Source organism: Panthera leo, chromosome A3 (assembly GCF_018350215.1).
Source record: "Panthera leo isolate Ple1 chromosome A3, P.leo_Ple1_pat1.1, whole genome shotgun sequence".
Taxonomy (NCBI): Eukaryota; Metazoa; Chordata; class Mammalia; order Carnivora; family Felidae; genus Panthera; species Panthera leo.
In genome coordinates, this window is record NC_056681.1 from 133679425 (window position 1) to 133699118 (window position 19694).

Below are 19694 nucleotides of genomic sequence, written 5' to 3' on the forward strand. Positions count from 1 at the left end.
TTTTTTTTTTTTTTGTCTACTTTCTCTCTGTTGTTCTGATCGGGTGGTTTCTACTGTTTTATTTTCAAATGTATTGATTCTTTCTTCTGTTCTGTCTATTGCTCATTCAGTGAGTTTTTGCTTTGGCTGTTGTATTTTTCAGCTCTAGAGTGTCCATTTGGTTCTTCTTTATATCTTCTATTTCTTTCTTTTTTTTTTTTTTTTTCCAGTTTATTTAGTTTGAGAGAGAGAAGGAGAATGTGCATGTGTGTGAGCAGGGGAAGGGCAGAGAAAGAGGGAGAGAGAGAATCCCAAGCAGGCTGTGCTCAATGTGGAGCCCATTGTGGGGCCCGATCCCATGACAGCAAGATCACCATTTGAGTCACAACAAGAATCAATCAACCGACTGAGCCACCCAGGCGCCCCTACGTCTTGTATTTCTTTGCTGAGATTTTCTTTTTCTCTCCCCACCCCCCCGACTTTTTGGGATCATGTTCATAATTGCTCATTGAAAGACTTTTTGGATGGCTCAGAAAGGCCTTGAGATGACCCCACCCCAACCATTAACTAACTGCACCCATGCTGGAAACCCCGAGTGAGGCTGCTCACTGGAGCCCAAGCAGATTATGAGAGAAGTTGTCACCTGAAGCCACTAAATTTTGGAGTGGTTTAATACATTGATAACTAAATCGCTACCAAAAGAGAAATTGGGCCAGTCAGGGTGGGGGTGGGGGCGGGGATCAGAGTTTCTAAATATAATTTTGCATATGCATTATAATTGTAATTGCTTATAACTGGGCATTCCCCCCGCCCTGAAAGTTTTATAACAACAAATTATTTATAGTGCATAAAATAAAATATCCCCACACCCAACAAAAGTATCTTTATTTTATTTTATTTTATTTTATTTTATTTTATTTTATTTTATTTAAAAAAAATTTTTTTATATATTTATTTATTTTTGAGAGACAGAGTGAGACAAAGTGAGAGTGGGGGAGGGGCAGAGAGAGAGGGAGACACAGGATCGGAAACAGGCTCCAGGCTTTGAGCTGTCAGCACAGAGCCTGATGCGGGGCTCAAACCCACAGACCATGAGATCATGACCTGAGCCGAAGTCGGACGCCCAACCGACTGAGTCACCCAGGCGCCCCAAAAGTATCTTAATTTTAAAAGAAATGCATGGTGTCTTTGTTTTTTTAATGTTTATTTTTGAGAAAGAGAGAGAGACGGGGCACGAACAGGGGAGGGGCAGAGAGAGAGAGACACATAGAATCCGAGCTGTCAGCACATAGCCTGACGTGGGGCTCGAACCTACAAACTCCCAAGATCATGACCTGAGCTGAAGTCGGACGCCTAACTGACCGAGCCACCCGGGTGCCCTGAAATGCAGTGCCCCGTACACACTCAGGAATGTAGTGTGAGTCTTTTTTTTTAACCGATCAGAATCCCTCCCAACTCCCCCCTCAGGTATAGACTTTATAATCACATGTGCTAACTATGTATTTTGGTCCCAGACTGAGTAGGATAAGTGGCCTGACTCTAGGGCCCCGGAGAGGGGGGGAGAGCTGAGCGGGCGGGGAGGGTGGCTGGAAGTGAACCACAGCATCCCTACTGAGGGCGTAAGAATCTGGCGCCTCCAGACATTCCAGAAACCGTGCTGTAGAAGAGTCTCAGAAGTATCACTCCTCATCACCAAGATTTCAAGATTTTGACATTTTTTTCTTCACACCATATGAAGACGCTGAGTGTGGAGGGATCATGCTTCCCAGTTAGGACCAGCCTCTTTGTCCCACTGCCTTGTTGATTTAACCTCCAGGGACCCCTGGGACACTGTTTACCCTTCCGAAGACACCACTGGCACCAAGACTCCAAAGCCTGTACCAAGAAGGGGGCTGGGAGCCCCGCAGGCAGTCGCTGTTGGCGGCTGCCCAAAGGCTTCCGTCCTCCCCTGTGACGCTATCCCAGTGTGGCCATTTTTGATCCTGAGAAAGGAGTCAGGAGTGGGTCGATGCAATTACGATTCATTAAGTCCTGCTTTGAAGTCAGGAGCCCATATTCCCAGGGAGGAGCCACTGTGGAGATGCAGAAGAGTAAAATGCTCGCTCAGAGTACAATGTTTAGATTCTTCCAGCAGCGGCTGCTGCTGCTGCTGTGTGTGTGTGTGTGTGTGTGTGTGTGTGTGTGTGTGTGTGTGTGTTAGGGGAGCACCCACAGGGAGGCTGAGGGGGAGCTGAGGGCTCTGAGGGCTCCTATCACTCACCCCTCCCTGAGCCTGAGCCCTTGGCCCTGAGGGGGTGGCTAATTTCTTTATGCTCCCCGAGTGTCTGTACAGCTGCCTGCAGTGTGCCCTCAGGGGAGCTCCTGGGAGGCCGGGGCTCCTCCACCAGTGTGCTGGGGTTTAAATCCGACAGCAGACTGGACAGGAGCATTTCAGCTCTGAACTGTACCCCTCCAAATGTGCTCTGGGAGCCCCGGCATGGGCATACTGAGAGATGCAGTCTGGGGGCGCCTGGGCGGCTCAGTCAGTTATGTGCTGGATTTCAGCTCAGGTCATGACCTCACGGTTTGTGGGTTCGAGCCCCGCGTGGGGCTCTGTGCTGACAGCTCAGAGCCTGGAGCCTGCAGCCTGCTTCGGATTCTGTGTCTCCCCTGCTCTCTCTACCCATGCGCACACACTCTCTCTTTCTCTCTCAAAAATAAATAAACATTAAAAAAAAAAAAAAAAAAAAAACCAACATGCAGAGTCTCAGGCTGCAGCCCAGACCTATGAATTAGAACCTGCGTTTTCACAGGAGTCTGGGTGGTCCCTGCCCAGCAAAGCCTGAGACTCAGGGAGCCGACGTGGCAGCCAAGGCCGTGGAAAGAGCCAGCCAGCACAAATGCTCATGCGGCCACCTCTAAAACGGCGTCTTTTCTGAGCAGCACCTTGCACCTGGATCACACAGCCGACTTGTCAATGTTGCCCTCTGGCTCTCACACTGACCACTAGGGCAGGTGGCCTCATTCCCATTTTGCGGACAAAGTGACCGAGTGCAGATGGGAGCCCATAGCCGCGTGGCCCAGGGCTCACCTGGGAGTCAGGGTTGAAGCTCAGGGCGCTTTTCCCATCGCGGTCGCCCCAGGGCGGCCCAGGGAGGGCCTGCGGAGGAAGAGCAGGTGAGGGGCCTCGAACGGGGAGCAAGCCTGGGTGTCGCGGGTGGTGCCCCCGCTGCTAACAGGGCTGTTGGTGCCAGTTCACCCCCGCGGATGCCGGGGTGGGGGTGGGGTGGGGGGGGGCCTGGCTGACAGCGCAGGGCCTGGGAATTGCCGGGTTGGGACTCCCACCGAGGGCCTCGACCGCACGTCCTGGTCTGCGTCCTGGGGCGCTCTTCTCTGTGGGCTAAGTGCTTGTATGGCCCGATCTTGCTGAACCCACGTAAGACCCTCAGAGGTGGGGCCCCCTGGCTTTCCCTGCTTATACACCAGGACACTGTCACGTGACCTGTGCGTCCACACAGCCAGGAGATGGGGGTCTAGTATCTCGACCCACACCCGTCTAACTTAAGTGTCTAATCTTTGTGCTGAGTTCCTTCCCGAGGCTTTCTGAAAAGGTGTCAAGTCCATGTAATTACCTCTGGGAGAAAGGCTTGCTTTAAAAAAGAAAACATTTACCATGGATGTTTTATGATAGTTTGAAACATGACATTTTGAAATAAAATGTTCTTTTAAAAAAAAAAATTAAATGTTTATTTTTGAGAGAGACAGAGACAGAGCGTGAGCAGGGGAGGGGCAGAGAGCGAGGGAGACACAGAATCCGAAGCAGCTCCAGGCTCCGAGCTGTCAGCACAGAGCCCGACGCGGGGCTTGAACCCACGAACCGTGAGATCACGACCTAGAGTCGGACGCTTAACCAACTGAGCCGCCCAGGCGCCCCTGAAATAAAACATTCCTAACTGCCATCGTCACGGTGTCTTCAGGCTCTCTTATGGGATTCTCTGCTCTGGTGTTTGCCCTTGGGGGGGGTGGGGGAAGAAGGTCATGCTGTCTGTGGGGACTGAAGGAACGATACTGAAGGCAGAAGGTCCCTGAGCTCGCCCCGTGCAGCAGTGTTCTGAGCAGGAAGCCCCCGCCTCTGTGGCCACTGCATGTGGTGGCAAAGCGCCTGGCCCTCCTGATCCATTTCCCTGTTTGAAAACGTGACTGAACGCCACCTCCCTCCAAATGATATTTTGGACATTCAGCGCATGCCCCACTCAATACCTGAAAGAACGTAAGTGCTCGGTGAACAAGGTTGCGAGGGAAAGTACGGGGCGTCCATTTAAATTGAAATTTCACATAAATGATGGTACTTTTTTGGTATACATCCTTGTATTTCATGAATGATCGCTGTGACAGCAGCAACCACACCTCATGACAGAGCTAAGGAATTTGTTAAAAAAAAAAATAGGGATTTGCATTTATTTTTTATGAAGTTTTGAGCCGTCAAGCTAACTGACCGAGAAAAAACATTTTTAACTACGCTTGCAAAACGTGGTGTGTGACCGTTAGAGGGCTTATTTATTTATTATTATTTTTTAATGTTTACTTATTTATTTGAGAGAGAGAGAGAGAGGGAGAACGAGAGGGCGAGAGGGGGAGAGGCAGAGAGAGGGAGGGAAGGAGAGAGGATCGCAAGCAGGATCCTTGCTGTTAATGTGGAGTCCGACGTGGGCTCTCGTGAACCATGAGATCGTGACCTGAGCCAAAATCCAGAGTCAGATGCTTAACCCAGTGAGTCACCCAGGTGCCCTAGAGATCTTATTTAGCAGTCCCAACTTCAGGAGTCCCTCATAGACTCGCATGGGTCCACAGGCACCCCACCTCTCTGCACATGCTAGCTCGTGGTGTCAATTATAAAGTGATTTCCAGGGATGCCTGGGTGGCTCAGTCGGTTAAGCGTCTGACTTTGGCTCAGGTCGTGATCTCACGGTTCATGGGTTCAAGCCCTGCGTTGGGCTCTGTGCTGACAGCTCGTAGCCTGGACCCTGCTTCGGATTCTGTGTCCGTGTTTGTCTCTCTCTCTCCCCCTCCCCTGCTCATGCTCTGTCTTTCTCTCTCTCTCAAAAATAAATAAATGTTTAAAAAAATTAAAAAAGTAATTCCTTTCCGGGGAAATGCACCCCCCGAGGCCCCTCTCCCACGTGAAGAGACTTGCTCCTCCAGAAATGCCCCAGGGAACATCCACTGATCTAGGGCTGACTGGAGCACAGCACCACACCGTTGGAGACCGTATGGAAGAATCCGTGGAAACGTGTCAGTGATTGAGTGAGTTCAGGCAATGCCAGCGGCTGCAACAAACGAGCCCTGAGATGTGGAATCGCTTCCACGCGCAGGAAGTTTGTTTCTCACTGCCAGGCCAGGGTGGGTGTTAGCGGCCGGCAGGCCACTCTGCTCCAAGTGAGGACTCGGGGACACAGGCTCTTTCCATGCACGCGGGTCCACCACGTTGGCCCTGTGCTTCCAAGGTGTCTGGGTTCCTGCCCGAGGACGGGAGGGGGCGTGGAGAAGCCCGTGCAGAACCCCTTGGGTGGTTTTTCTGGTTCAGGCCCGGAGCTGGCTCACAACACGTGCACTCACATTCTGTTGGTTAGAGAGGGTTTCTCAGGCTTTCCAGCTGATGAGGGTCTGTCCTGAGCGGGACGTTCCCTGGCCTCTGCTCCCTCCTCCGGTTGTGACAACCATTGCTCAGAGGCCCCGGGGGTGGGGGTGGGGGGGACAAAATCGCCCTGGCTGAGAACCTGGGGGTTGGAACTCAGTTGCACGGCCACGCTGGCCACGCCTAACTCCGGGGAGGCTGGGAGACCTGGTCTGGTCGTGTGATCAGGAAGAAAATAAACTGGTTTGGAGCCTACCAGCCTGCCTCTTTCGCAATGACCTTTAGAGAGCCGGTGCCTTTCCTGCGGTGGGCACACAGGCTGCCGCAGAGCTGTTCCCTTCGGGGGTGGGGTGGGGGGAGGGCGCGCAGGGGGGTGGCAGATGCAGGAATTGGAGAGACCAGCATTTCGGACTTGGGTCAGATGAAGAGAATCCAAACGCCACCGCTGTGTTGGGCATCACTGAGTATTGATGAAGAGGTGGATGTTTGAGAGAAGGTGCAGCAAAGGAGGAAATGTCCACTTCGGAACATCCCCTTAGGATTCACAAACACTTTTACGCACCTGACTGTGTTCCCAGGCTGCCCCAGAGTGGGAACGGATATGGCCAGCAGCCATGTCTCAGGGAGGGGCTTTGATGGCTTTGTCTTACCCGAGGTCCCTTGAGTTATGCAGAAGGCAGAGCAGACTTGGGGGTAGAAAGGGAAACGTGCAAGTCAGGTATTTGGGTGTCTTGTCAGGGAGAAGAACCGTCATTTGGAAGCCCTGTAGAGAGAATTGTTCCGTCGGCGGCATATTGTGTGTTTATTTAATTTATACTTGAAAGAAAGCAAGAGGAAACATGTAGGAAGGTGTTTTCATAATTCCTTTATTAACGTTTACATGAGTTAATGAACACGCAAACAGATCTGATGAAAACATGTCAGTAATAAAACAACCAGGTTGGTTTTAAAGAAGGATGTGAGCCATCCGATCTGACCTCAGGCTGGAAAAGAGGACAGGTTTTCCAAGCTCAGAAACTGCAGCCAGTGTGAATGGTAGCACAGAGGAAACAGAGCTCAAAGGCATCCGTCTGTCCATCTGCCCCTACGATACATGTTTTCTGAACACCTACTACGCTCCAGATACTCCTTTAGGAACTTAGGAACCATCAGGGAACAAAACCAAGGTGTTGGCCTAGTTCTAACTACATCCTAACGTAAGCAGCTCCAGCTTTAGGGACTCCATTTTAATGTAAGAAGCTGGGACTCAGAGAGGATAAATACCAACTGTGAGGTCACAGAGCCACTAAGTGTTGGGATCAGGGAGCAAAGCTGGGGGTGACAGATACGCTCTCTCTGCTTCTTTCGGTCAAATAGTGAGAAAAATTATCCTCAAGTACAGGAGAGTAACAGAGCCCCCAGGCAACATTTCCAAGTCTGCTCAGGAATTGAGTGCAGGCAGTGATGGGACCTTGCCATTTTGTTCTTGAAAGCACTGCCAGCCAAAACTTGACTAGAATGATCTAGAAGCTTCTGGAAAACACGGTATTTGTAGACTCTCCCATCCCTAGCTCTTCTATAAGAATCTGGGAGTGGGATGAGGAATAAGGCCAGGCCTTTAAGTTTTTTCACAAGATTCCTAGGCAACCCCAGGGTCTTACCTTAAGAAACACTCCCCAGACCCCTGCTTCTTAGCGGAGGTGGAGATGTGACTCCAGGACCTGCATCTTACGTATGATCCCCCAGGCGACCGTTCGAACCAGTTGGTGATTAGCAGCGGCCATTTGATCATGGAGGGAAGGTTCTGATGTCTGGCGACACGGAGGGCACGATAGGAAATCATCTCCCACGGTCACCCACGTCCCGGTGAAAAACACGATTATTTCTAATCAAAACGAAGTGGTTCTTTCACTTTTGAATGTAAACCACACAGCCCTCGAGAGATCAAACGGCAAATTTTTAAAAGTCGAAATCTTAGTGATCTTTGTGTTTGGATGGAGACGACGTTCTGCTTTTCGTTTTTCTTTCCTCTCATTTCTACCCACCAGTGTCTTCAGTGCTTCTCACCGATACTCTCTGCAAACAGAGTGCCGAGTAGAGACAGTATTTGCTGCTCTGTAAGAGCTGTTTGTGGGATCTTGGCCTGACTCTCACGGCCCTGCTGACCGTGCCTCCACGGCTCCGGGAAGGCGGGCCGTGGCACTGATGGATTTCTTAAGGGGGAGCGCTCGGCATGACTCCGCGGACCCGACTTTTTACGGGAGCCAGGCTAGTTTACAGCACGGCCAATACAGGGTAAGCAGCCACCCTGTTCAGCAAAATCACGGTAAAGCAAACACACCAGGGGAAAAAAAAAAACAAGGCCCAGGTCTTCCCACACACACAGACCGGAGCAGTAGCTCAAGGATTCAGAGGGTGCAGCACAGAAGCCCCGTTTCCCTGAGGCCCGAGCGGGGAGCCGCGGCTCAGAGGTCACCCGGAGAGCCGAGAAGCAGTGACAGGGGGCCACTGTGTCACCGTGTCCCCAGAGAGGGGCTGACATGAGAGGAAAGGTACAGGTTATTCCAGATTTTTAAGCTGTAGCGAACCTTTCGCTTCTTTCCTTTATCTTTTCAAGCGGCCTGGAAAGTAGGGCTAAAAAGGACATCGCGGCCCCTGACATGGGGCCGTCTCTACAAATGGGATTTTAATGCTGCGGACCCTGTGACCAGGGCCCTGCTGGCATTCCTTCTCGGGAAGCCGGTGGGAGCTCGCTGCCTGTTTCCCCTCGGCGTTTCTGGGGTCATCCGTGTTAAGCCTTCGGTTAAAGAACAGCCCCTTTGAAGCAGCTGGTTTGGGCCGGCCTCCTCGTCCCGGGATGGTTTCTCGGTATTTGGGCTCACGTGACACAGAACTACGCTGGATTCCTCGCCTTTTAAAGTTTGCAGGGTTTTTTTTTTTTTCAGCTGAAGTGGCTTGTTGTGCTTCAGAAAGATTTTGCTTTTTAGGTCATAAAGTGGAGCTTGAAGACTGGGGAAGGGTTTTTTGGTTTTTTTGTTTTAAAGTCTTGCCTGCATGCTGGATGTTTGCAGGGTGTGGGAGTAAGGAAGGAGAGCAACAGGTCTGCCCGTGGGGTGGGGGGGGTTGGGGGGGGGGGCGCCTGACCTGAGCTCAGGGGTGGCATGGGAGATTCGGGGTCGGGCCCAGGGCTACACTGAGGCAGACGGGGAAGGTGGCCTTCACACTCTCGTTCTCTCTCCTGCCAACCTGTTTCGGTTTTCCGTACAGCACCCACACCCTGGGAATGTTCTCTAAAAAGTGCTGGGAGAGCAGGGTCTCATTCATCGTTCGCGCCCTGTCCCCACTACCTACAATGTGCACGGCACGATGCTCGCGGACGAATCCTTGAAGATGGGCATGAAGAGGTGGCTGTCGTGAACATTCTCTGCGTCCAAGTCTGTTCAGGGATTCTCGTTTAAAACAAATTTTTTTAACGTTTATTTATTTTTGAGAGAGGGAGACAGAGCATGAATGGGGGAGGGGCAGAGAGAGAGGGAGACCCAGAATCCAAAGCGGGCTCCAGGCTCCGAGCCGTCAGCGCAGAGCCCGATGCGGGGCTCGAACCCATGAACTGTGAGATCATGACCTGAGCCAAAGTCGGACGCTTAACGGACTGAGCCCCCCAGGTGCCCCAGCGATTCTCATTTTAAAATAAGAGATCAGTGGCTGTAGTTGTCCCCACATGAGAGGGAAAGGGACATGATGAGGGCCAAGTGAGTATTGGGAGATGTGTGGCTGAGCAAGGAATCCCAAGTGAAAAGAAAGGTTGAAGAGTGGATTTTGACCATCAGGGAGTGATACCAAATGTTATTTGATCTTGTAGAGATCAAGAGAAAAACCAGTCATCGATCGCTTTTTAAAAAGGTAGGACACTCACACGGTCTGAGTTTCGTTTTGTTGTTTAATTTTTAACTTACAGCACCTCCTGTGAATTTTTGCCTCTGGAGAGAAAATCGTATTCAGAGGTGATCTGTGACTTACCAGAAACAGCATCATCGATGGATGGGGAAAGACAGCGCAGGACTTCTCGTAGATGTCATGAGTTTTCTCAAGTAACAGTGTTTTCCTTTGGAAATGAAGTTAAGTGCCAGCTCTGAGTTTTCTCCCTCCTCTCCTGTGAAAGACTCAATGTTTGTGTCCTCCCGGATTCCGATGTTGAAACCCTCCCTAATCTGCCGGGAGATAGTATTTGAGGTGGGTCTTTGGGAGGTGATTAGGGTTAGATGCGGTCCTGAGGCTGTTGCCCCAGGATGAGATTAGTGTCCTGATAAGAAGTGAGTCCAGAGAGCTCACTCCGCCCACCCTGTGCTGCAGACCAGCCAGAGGGCTCTCACCAGACACTGAAGCTGCCGGTGCCTTGATCTTGGACGTCCAGCCTCCAGAACTGCGAGGAATGAATGTTTGTCTTTTAAGCCACCCAGTGTATGGTATGTTGTTATAGCACGTCCCCCCCCCCCCCCGCCCCCCAATTATGGACCACCCGCCCTGTCTCAACCCTGGATCCCCGGGGCGACCTCTCTGAGGAGTTCTCCCTCTGGGAAGTCACTGCTGTCCTGGCCTCAGTCCAGCTGTCAGCCCGGCCCCTCTGATCCCTCCCAGCACCCCCAGCCTTCTGAACCGTGTACAGACTCTGGCTGACCCGAAGGCCCCGCCGGTTCTGCCCTGATCCGCTTTCCAGCCCAGCTGTTACTACCTGCTCCTAGCGACGCTGTGTGTGCTGCCCCCAGGACACCACATTCTCATGGGCGCTGGGCGGGGGTTTGCTTACAAGGGATTCCCTTCATCGCCCCCTTTCGTGGCCTGAGCTTTTTTGTCCTTGAGCCTCAGATACCACTTGCTCTAAAATCTTTCCCGGCCCCCAAGGTGGACCTTCCACCTAAAAGCCTCGCCCGCACAGAGAGGGCTGGGCTGGGAGTGTTCCGGGAGCCCCCTTCCTTAGCAGAGCGCCTGCGGGGGGCAGACGGGGCAGCGTCCAGAGGCCAGAGCTACCCGTTGTCTCCATGCAGTGGGGCAGCCGCTCTCCGTGTGGCCATGACCGCGGCATCACTGGGGACTTGGCAGGATTGCAAATTCTCGGGCCTCACCGCAGGCCTGCCGAATCAGTTCTGGAGGTGTTCAAACGGGGCGGTTCTGGGGAGCGGGCCCAGAGGTCGGTTCCGACCAGCCCTCCAGGGGATTCTGACGCTCGCCAAGAGTGAGGACCACTGGGCTGGAGCAGAGAACGGTGACGAAGAGACATTGCTGCTCCTTTGCCAGCCTCCCCGGCGTGCTCAGATTTGAACATGGGCGTGTGCAAGCCGCCAGCTGGTGACATCCGCGTCCCGCAGGCCCACGCGCAGGAAATAGAGTTTGTCACCCATAGCTGAAAACCAAGTATCAACAAACCCGCTGGGGACCAGGCTGGACCAGACCTTGGAAGAAAGGGAGCAGAGCCCCCACCGGTGTTTCCAGCTGAGGGCCCGCGGGGGCCAGGCCCACTGGGACTTCCAGCCAGGCACCCCAGGTTGGATTAGGAGACGGTGTTAACAAGGATCTGGCTGGGGGGAAGGAAAGCAGCTAGAAGCACCAGGTGAAAAGTCCAAGGCCCCAGTTCTTGAGGTGGTGGTTGTTGTCTTATCAGGCCTGGACATTTAATTGTTATGTTCACGGACTCGCAAAATGGTCTTGGCAAAAAAGATCCCTGAAAGGTCCCTCTGCGCCGTTTTTCAAGTTACAGCTGAGCAGCAGAGGTCTGGAGCCCCTCAGTGGCCTCAGCGTATGTCTGCCGGAGGGCGGGAGCAGGGTCTGGAGCCCTGGCCTCTGGCAGAGACCCTCACAGAGCAGAGCCAGGAGCGGGGGCTTCGCCGCCCCCACCTGCCCCTTTTTCTGCATCTCTGCCAGGGGCTGGGGTGTTCCTCCAGGCAGGTCCACCCTAATTGGTGGAGGCTTTCTGAGAAGTTCGGGTACATAGCTCCCTTTTTTCTTCAATCTTTGCCCAGTGCTGAGGCAAAGGGGACATTTGCAATGTCTACGCTCACTAGCACGTGCCGTGCCGAGAAAGCAGGAGCTGAGTGGGGCCTGGGCTTTCTCTTCTCCCCAGAGCTCACAAACAAGACCACAGTGGGGACAAACAGGCCTAACACACGCACTCCCTTGTCCCCCCAACAAACCCAAGCTCCGGATCTCCCAGTGATGGTGTCGGGACTAGGATGACCACATACGTAATAGAGTCTCTAAAGCGGGACATTAGTGAGAGTTACAGGGGGTACCATTAGCAGCCCAGGGCCACGGCCTAAGCAGGTGTGCAGGCCGCCCGCTGTCCCGGGCAAGTATACAGTGTGGTCACCCATCTATGAACTGGTTGAGGGTAGGTATGAAGGATTTCATAAGCAAAAACACAACACACAATTGTTCTAGAACGTTGGCGGTCTCACCATGATCTACGGGCACCAGAAAGAGTGACTTCCAAGGCCCTGGGTTAAACGGTAAGTGGAATTAGGCATAAAGGACAGCCTGGCATGGAGGGTGGGAGTCAGCTATGTGAGGACGCGGTGCGTTCTCAGTTTGAGTCCTGGGGACCTTCTGGTTTCCTCCCAGTCAGTCTCTCCCACACAAGTGAGGCCAGAGCAATTTTCTAGCAAAACTGGGATCCTGCGGTTGTCCTGCTCCAAGCCTCTCCACAGCTCCTCATGGCTGACAGGAAGAGGCAGGACTTCCTCTGGAAGCCCCCACTCTGCTGTCACTTGGTTCTGGGCCCTCCCGCCCCCTCCCCCTGCACCTATGTTCACAGGTCCCAGCATGCCTCTTTCCCACCCGTTCGCCGCCAGAGGCCTTGGAAACTGGTTCTCAAACCCCCTCTTCTAAAAGGCCTCCCTGGGCGCCCCCAGGCAGGGGCAGCAGACTCTTTTGTTCCTATTCCTCCAGCGGTCAGGGGGCCTCATCCACCAGGCTGGGCCGCAGAGAGTTAGATGCATTTCTTGTTCATCCCCTGTCCCCCGCTGTGACCATCACAGACTAGAAGCTTCGAGATTAGCTGCTGAACTGGTTAACTTGTCTCTTCCTACATATCTCCAGGAAGGGAGATCCTTCCACTCCAGTGTCTTCCAGGGTCGGGGAGTAGGGACATTAAGGAATCGCAGAGTCAGAAGGGATCCCCGGGGATGGTGTGTTCACCTGGGATGAAGCGACCTGTTCGGGGGCACACAGGCGGTTTTGTCAGAGGGGAAGGGCCGCTTACACACATTCTCCTGATTAAAGAACCCATCCCCCTTCTCCAGCTGCCACTGGAGTTGAGTAGATCCCTGCTGAGCGGTGCCCACAGGGGACAGAAAACCCAGCCTTCAGCACAGCAACCCACTGCCCGCCGGAGCCCATCGGCCGTTCCAGATACCCGCAGCCCTGCTCTCGGCCACTTTCCGGCCTAGCGGGAAGATCTCTCATTTAAGACGCAGATCTGCGAAATCTTTTGTGGCCTAAGCCTTCACTTAGAAGAGGCCATTTCCGCATCAAGGTCCCACCCTGCCCTGAGTAGAGTCCCTGCAAGGCACGAAGAGCCTTCTGGATGAGCATGTGACAGGCAGGTGTTGGTACGTCTGCTTCCCCAGTTAGCTCCTTCCAGACCCTCTGTTTCTTGTTCACTGTCGTTCCCCCAACACCTAGCACCAGCCAGGCACGTGAATGTCCTCAATTAACATTCACTGAATGGACGGATGATTTATTTTATTCTCAGCAGAAGGAAAATGATAATGAATATAAGACACATCCCCAGTTCACAGGTATCCATCATAAGAAGCAAAAAGACCCAGATGCGTATACTTCTTTCTCTAGAATGAAGAGTGATGTCACATGTTGATCGACTAATTGACACAAGTCTTTTACCTCTGGAAGACTCCACCTGAGCCTTGAGACGTCCAGAGCCCAGCCACCAGGCCTGCTGGCCCCGTGGTACCTTTGGGCTGTAGGAGGGCCCGAGTGGGGAGACTTTTTGTGGCCTCTCTGGATTTGTGGTGCCGGGAAAGCAGGGAGACAGAAGTGTAGACGTCGGCTGGTACTTTGTTGCTTTAATCAATTGACTTTATGAGACTGCAGGGCGTGGAAGTTAGCCTGCCATTATGGCTCTTGACTTAACTCATTTCCCTAGACAAGGCAACGGGGGAGTCAGGCAGGGAAGCTGCCTCGGTGAGCTGCTGGGTGACCTGGCTGCTGCAGCCAGTGCAGTCTCGTCCTGTCTTATCGGCCAAACTTCCCAATGCTTTTGGAAATCTCTGTAAAAAAAAAAATGTTTTTAAATGCTTACTTATTTTTGAGAGAGAGAGAGAGTTTGAGCAGGGGAGGGGCAGAGAGAGAGAGAGAGAGGGAGACACAGAATCCAAAGCAGGCTCCAGGCTCTGAGCTGTCAGCAGTGAGCCCGATGCGGGGCTTGAACCCATGAACCGTGAGATCATGACCTGAGCCGAAGTTGGATGTTTCCCCGACTGAGCCCCCCCTGGAAATCTCTTTAAATTTTGAATGTTATCACTACCATTTCCAAAGGGAGGGAGAAAACACATTTCCTTTTTTGTTCGTTTTAATGTCACTCCTTTAGAAGTTTATTCCCAGGGAGCACTCCGTGGATGCCCTGAAATTTCTGATTTCTCTCCTAATGAAAAGCAACATTTTCAGAGCTGGTCCATGACTGATCAGGAAGTTGGGAACTTGCCCCGGAGGGAGGGTGCCACTGACACTTGCACTAAAATGACATTGGCACCAAATCTTCGTGTTTGGCTCCTCCCTTCCCCTATAAAACAACACTGCTCACAAATCCTCCTGGATCTTTCTCGAAGTCAAGACCAAGCCGGCTCCCTGCTCGCCTTCTCCGTGTTCCAGACACTTCTCTCCTGTTGCTAAGTTAATGATCCTTTTGAAGGTGAAGAATTGAGGTTATTTAATTGGGGGAAAGGTCAGGAGTGATGGAGAAACATTATCAAGGATTATGAAAGGTGTCAGCTTGCCCATCACTTGTTCTGCACAGAACTACTCAGCTTCCATCTGGGGAGAGAAGGGGGGGTGTGCCGCACCACATCATGAGAGCTTCTGGCCCATGTCACTCCTCCTACAGAGCTAAAAGGAAACAAACTAGCTGCAAAGCAGAGAGGCTGTGCTGAACCATGACCGGGAAGTGAGACCCAAGCCTCCTTTCTGAAAGGGATGCATAGAACATCATCTGTAGAGAAAATTGAAACTTCTTTCTGAACAAGCTGGTGGGAAGCGTCAGCACTAAGATATGGTGAGAAAGTCAGTGTTTTGGGGTGGATAGAGAGAGTCGAGTGCAGGTGCCACCCAGATTCACCCCCCACCCCCCGCTCCGCTGGGGTGAGCCAGAGGTGTGGCGGAGAGGACACAGTTAGACAAGGAGTAGTCCTGAAGGAACTCAGAGCCCCCCGAGCCTCGGCGAGCAGGCTGCTGAGTTATATCAAAGGCAGATATCTTTAAGAAGAGACTCAACAATAAACTAACAACTGAGCCCCCGCTATAGGGCAGATGTGTTCGTTCATTCATCCATTCATTCATTCATTTCATTTGAGCGTCTGTGCTGCGACAACTACTAGGATAGGGGCACAGGAAGCAAAGACAGAGGATGCAAATTTCTGGTGAGGCAGGTGAACAAATGTGTAAGTCGGAATGCAGCATGGTAAGTTCTAGCACAGAGGCAAGCTGGGTGCCGGGAAGCCCAGGGTAGGGGGCTGACACCAAACCCGGAGAGTGTGGGGCTGGGAGACAAGACCTCCTGCGAAGGTGGGCCTCACGAGATGTTAGGTGTGGTGGGCGATGATGATGACGATCGTGTTGATAGGTGTCGTAATGACTTTGGTGATTTACCTAATAATGTCCTCCTTGCTCCGGAGGTGAGCACTGATATTCTCCCTTTGGTGGTCTGAGCTCTGCGTGAGGAATTCAAGCGGAGAGAAGCAGGGAGGGCACTGAAGAGCCCTGCTCCTTGTGCAGGCATCTTGGAGGACCCAGGAGTGTGGAGCCGGCCCTGTGGGCAGTGGTCTTCCTTGTAGGCAGGCGCTTGATGTGGGTGGTCGGTGGTGATTTTGGAACAAGGTGAGATTTACTCTTCAGAGAGGGATCCCCGGAGCCTGGATGGAGGCTTCCTTGGAGGGAGTGGAAGAAGAGGCACTGGCCAGGGAATGAGGATTGCGGTGAGCAGGAGGTGGGAGGGAGGGCATGTCAGGCACTCCATCAGCCCCAGCCCTTGTCCCGACGAGGGCACTGAGGCTCACGGCGGACCTCAGAAATACAGCAGGTGTATTGCAGTAGGATTCCAGTGCAGCTTTCTTGACTCCGAGGTGAAAGGCTCTGCATCATGCCATGGAAACCGAGAGTGACCTTTTGTACCCCCAGTTCTGTGATTTTTGTCTAAATCTTTCCATCCAGCCCCGCAGGCTACGATTGGGTCTCTTTCAGGGTCATGGAAGGGAGAAACCTTTTCCTCTGAGCTTTTCCCTTTATGTTCCGCTTCAGTAGGCATTTGTGGGCTTTGAATGGAGGACCCAGGCTCCTGGCTCACACGAGTGAACCAGTGGTCCAGAAAGCAAATCAGCTCATGTGTGTGGCCAGCCAGGGCTGCTGCTGCCAGTGTCCCCAGAGAACACTCCAGTAAATAGCAGACAGGTGCATCCCTGTCCTTCCCCAGGGCAGATCTCGAGGCGATACAGCTTTCTGCAGCCCCCAGGTTCTCCCCTGCAGAACTGAATCGATTCTCTTTTACTGAAATGCACATTTTCAACATTGAGTTGCTTCTGGTAAGTTTTGTTTAGAATGTGTTGAAATTGGAGCCTATCAGACAAATGTAAAAATCTTCCTTAAACTCTAAAAATAAGTACACTTCTTGGCTAGGATCCAAGAGTAAGAAACTTCATCCAAAGTGATAATTATCTGGAAAAGTGAAGAAGGAGTCACGGTAGAGGATAAAGGGTTTTGACCATAACTTGTAATGAGTAAATGTTGGGCAGACTTTCTGGAAGGCTCCATTCCCAAAGGGAGGGGCTTTGGTGGACCTGCCGGGCGGCTGCTTATTGAGTTTCTGTCTGTGCCTTTAGGGAAAAGGCTAAGGCACCAACAAAGCTGGCCTTGCCTCCTCCTTTTCCTTTGAAACCTACAATGCAATTAATTACCAGCTTCACCCCCATACACCTTCCTTTGATAAGCCCCGGTTTATGGGGCCAGTACCTCGGAGCTTCTGCTGAAGCCCAGCCTTCTTGGTAATTGCAATTTCCTGCCCAGCTTTGCAGCTTCCGGCAGGATGCACACACATCCGCCGGGGCCGGTGTGTGCTTTTACTTGTTCCTTGAGTAACAGAGGAAAAGGGTGTTGAACGGTACTCAATGTGAAGGAAAGCTTCCAGCTCTAGAACTGAGGTATCTAGCCAGAAATGTTTTGATTTTCCAAAAGGTGGAAGGGATTTCTAGACAGAAGAGTTTGCTGGAGACCAAGGCGGGAATGAACGAGCTCTTGGTTCCAACTGTCTTCTTGTATTTTTTTCCCCCTTTCTCTCATTTTCCCCAGAGATAAAGTGAAGGGAATTGTTGGTAAAAATAAGTGCACAAATATCCGTAGCCGTGAACAGTTAAATGGTTGTATTTCAATGGTAACAATGAGCCAGAAACGAAGGAGAGGTCAGTAATACCAATCTGATCTTTATATGAACATCTGTTATTTTGTTCGCCATGGATTTTGCATCACTTTTGATTTCTTTTTATTCTTTTTATTTTTTAAAAATGTTCATTTATTTTTCGGAGAGAGAGACAAAGCAGAGGAGGGGCAGAGAGGGAGATGCAGAGTCTGAAACAGGCTCCAGGCTCTGAGCCGTCAGCACAGAGCCCGACGCGGGGCTCGAACTCACAGACTGTGAGATCGTGACCTGAGATGAAGCTGGACGCTCAACCGACTGAGCCACCCATGTGCCCTTGATTTCTTAAATATTGCACTAGAATATGATTTGTCTTGACCACTGAATTTTTTTGAAATCCCCTTTAATTTTGCACTCAAGTCCTCCCAAACCCTCACCCTGGTCCTGGCCCTAGGCTGGTTCACTGTGCCAGTCGCTATCAATACCACCTTAGCTGATTCATTGATGGAGGTAAAGAAAATAGACTCGCTCAGGCCTCTCCTGGACCTCTCTGCCTGGTCCCCTTTCTCGGCCCTCTGGCACAATTTCCTCATCCTCAACGGCCTGCTCATATGTGCCCTTCATTAAGAAGCTTCCTCTGGCCTCTGGAGAATCTTCTTCCCTCCTGCACCCCCGCTGCACGAGTACTCACCTGTGCTCTAACCCTGTTGTCTCCCAGTGCACGTTTTCCCCAGATCCCCATTTGTTTTCCTCACCAGATGGGGAGCTCTTCAGGGTTGGGCACCATGCTTTATTTATTTATGTCTTGCGTGGTTTTCTTAGTGTGTGGTTGGTGGGTACCCACTGAACGATTAACATGGGATTACTAGGTGCTCAAATGGTTTTGCTAAGTATTAATACACTGGGAGTGTGAAAAAAGAAACTGGCAACGTGTGAGTCCTTTCCTCTGTTCCTGTGACCGTGGGACCCTTCCAGTAGGCTAGCGATTGGCGGCTTGTGGAGCGGACCAGGGTAGGAATGCAGGAATCTGGAAAATCGGGAATGTCATAACAGGAAGTCTTGTGGCTGGGTAGGGAGGGGACGGGGTGGGGGGTAGGGGAGGCATTCTGGAAAGCACACACCATGTACAGCTCATTCAACAAATACTTGCTGACCGACTGATGGGTTTGGTTGACCCAGAGATAAGTGGGTTGTGCTGTCGAACCACAGGTATAAGTGCATTGGGAGGGGACAATCAGGAAAGGCAGGGGACCCTCGGTAAGGGGGCACGGGAACGAGAAGGCACCGAACGCGCCCCGGGAGAGGGAAGATATTGACAGAGAGAAGGGAAGTAATGATTATGTGACATTTTTCCAAAACGTACATCTTCAGAGTGATCTGTACATATGTTTTTTCCTTTAAACTCGGGTCAAAGAAATGAGGAAGTTAAATGCTGTGGAGAGGCTATTGTTAACTCCAGCCAAAATAACTGGATAATATTTTTAGTTTTACTGCTCTGGGATATTTAAAGGAAGATAAATAGGTTTTATAATGAGACCACAGTGCACACACTGTTTGCCTATTATAAGCTGGACTTCTGGAGAAGCCTTGAGCAATGATTTAGGAAGGTCATAAAATGGGAAAGCAAAAAACAAAAACAAAAACACTGGTAAATTAGCATCCAAGAAATGATTCAGACCCGCCTAACGATGGTTTGGTTGTCTAGGACTGTCCAGGAAAGTACCCTAATGTGATGGCCTACGACAGCAGCCAGTCTACTTGGCGTGGTTCTGAGGGTCCAGAACTGGGGACAGGCCAGTTGGGGGCTGCAGGTCTAAGACGTGTGGTGTCCTCCATCTGGGGACATGTACCCTGAGTTTCTCTACGGGCTGTCTGTAGCGCAGCAGACCCCTGTGCTCCTTGGGGGCAGCGAGGTTCTCCCACCAGCGAAGATGGACGTGGGGTGGGTGAGACTCTTGCGGGAGGACCGGGCTTGGACGTTAGCTGTTAGACCCGGGAAAGGAGGGGGCCGAGCTGATGATTTGTGAAGGGGCCGGGGCCTGAGGAGACGCGTCACCAGGGCGCTTCAGTGCCCCCGCCTTGAGGTGATGCCATTGCCCGGGGAAGCCCTACCTGTGGGGGCTCTGGACACACTTCAGGCAATCCTGTGGCAGTTGGTTCTGTGGACCCCGCTAGGTGGGGTCGGGGCCTGGCAGGCTGTGGGGGCAAGCAGGGGAGGAGGGGTGCTGGTGAAACCCAGCGTTGTTCGTGGCCTCAGAGGAGTCTGCCACGTGCCCTGCGTGGCCTGTCCCGTGGCTGTTGTGTGCGTGGCCCTGTCAGGCAGAGTCTGGCTGGGGCGGGGCCTGGCGAGGAGGTAGCTCTCAGCTCCCAGCTCCCCGTTCCCGCCGTCTGCAGAGGCTGTGGGCAGTACTGGAGGCGAACTGGACACAGAGCACCTCGGCTAGGGGGGTGCTCTTCCACGGAAGGCGTGGTGTAGAAGGCTCTGTGGGG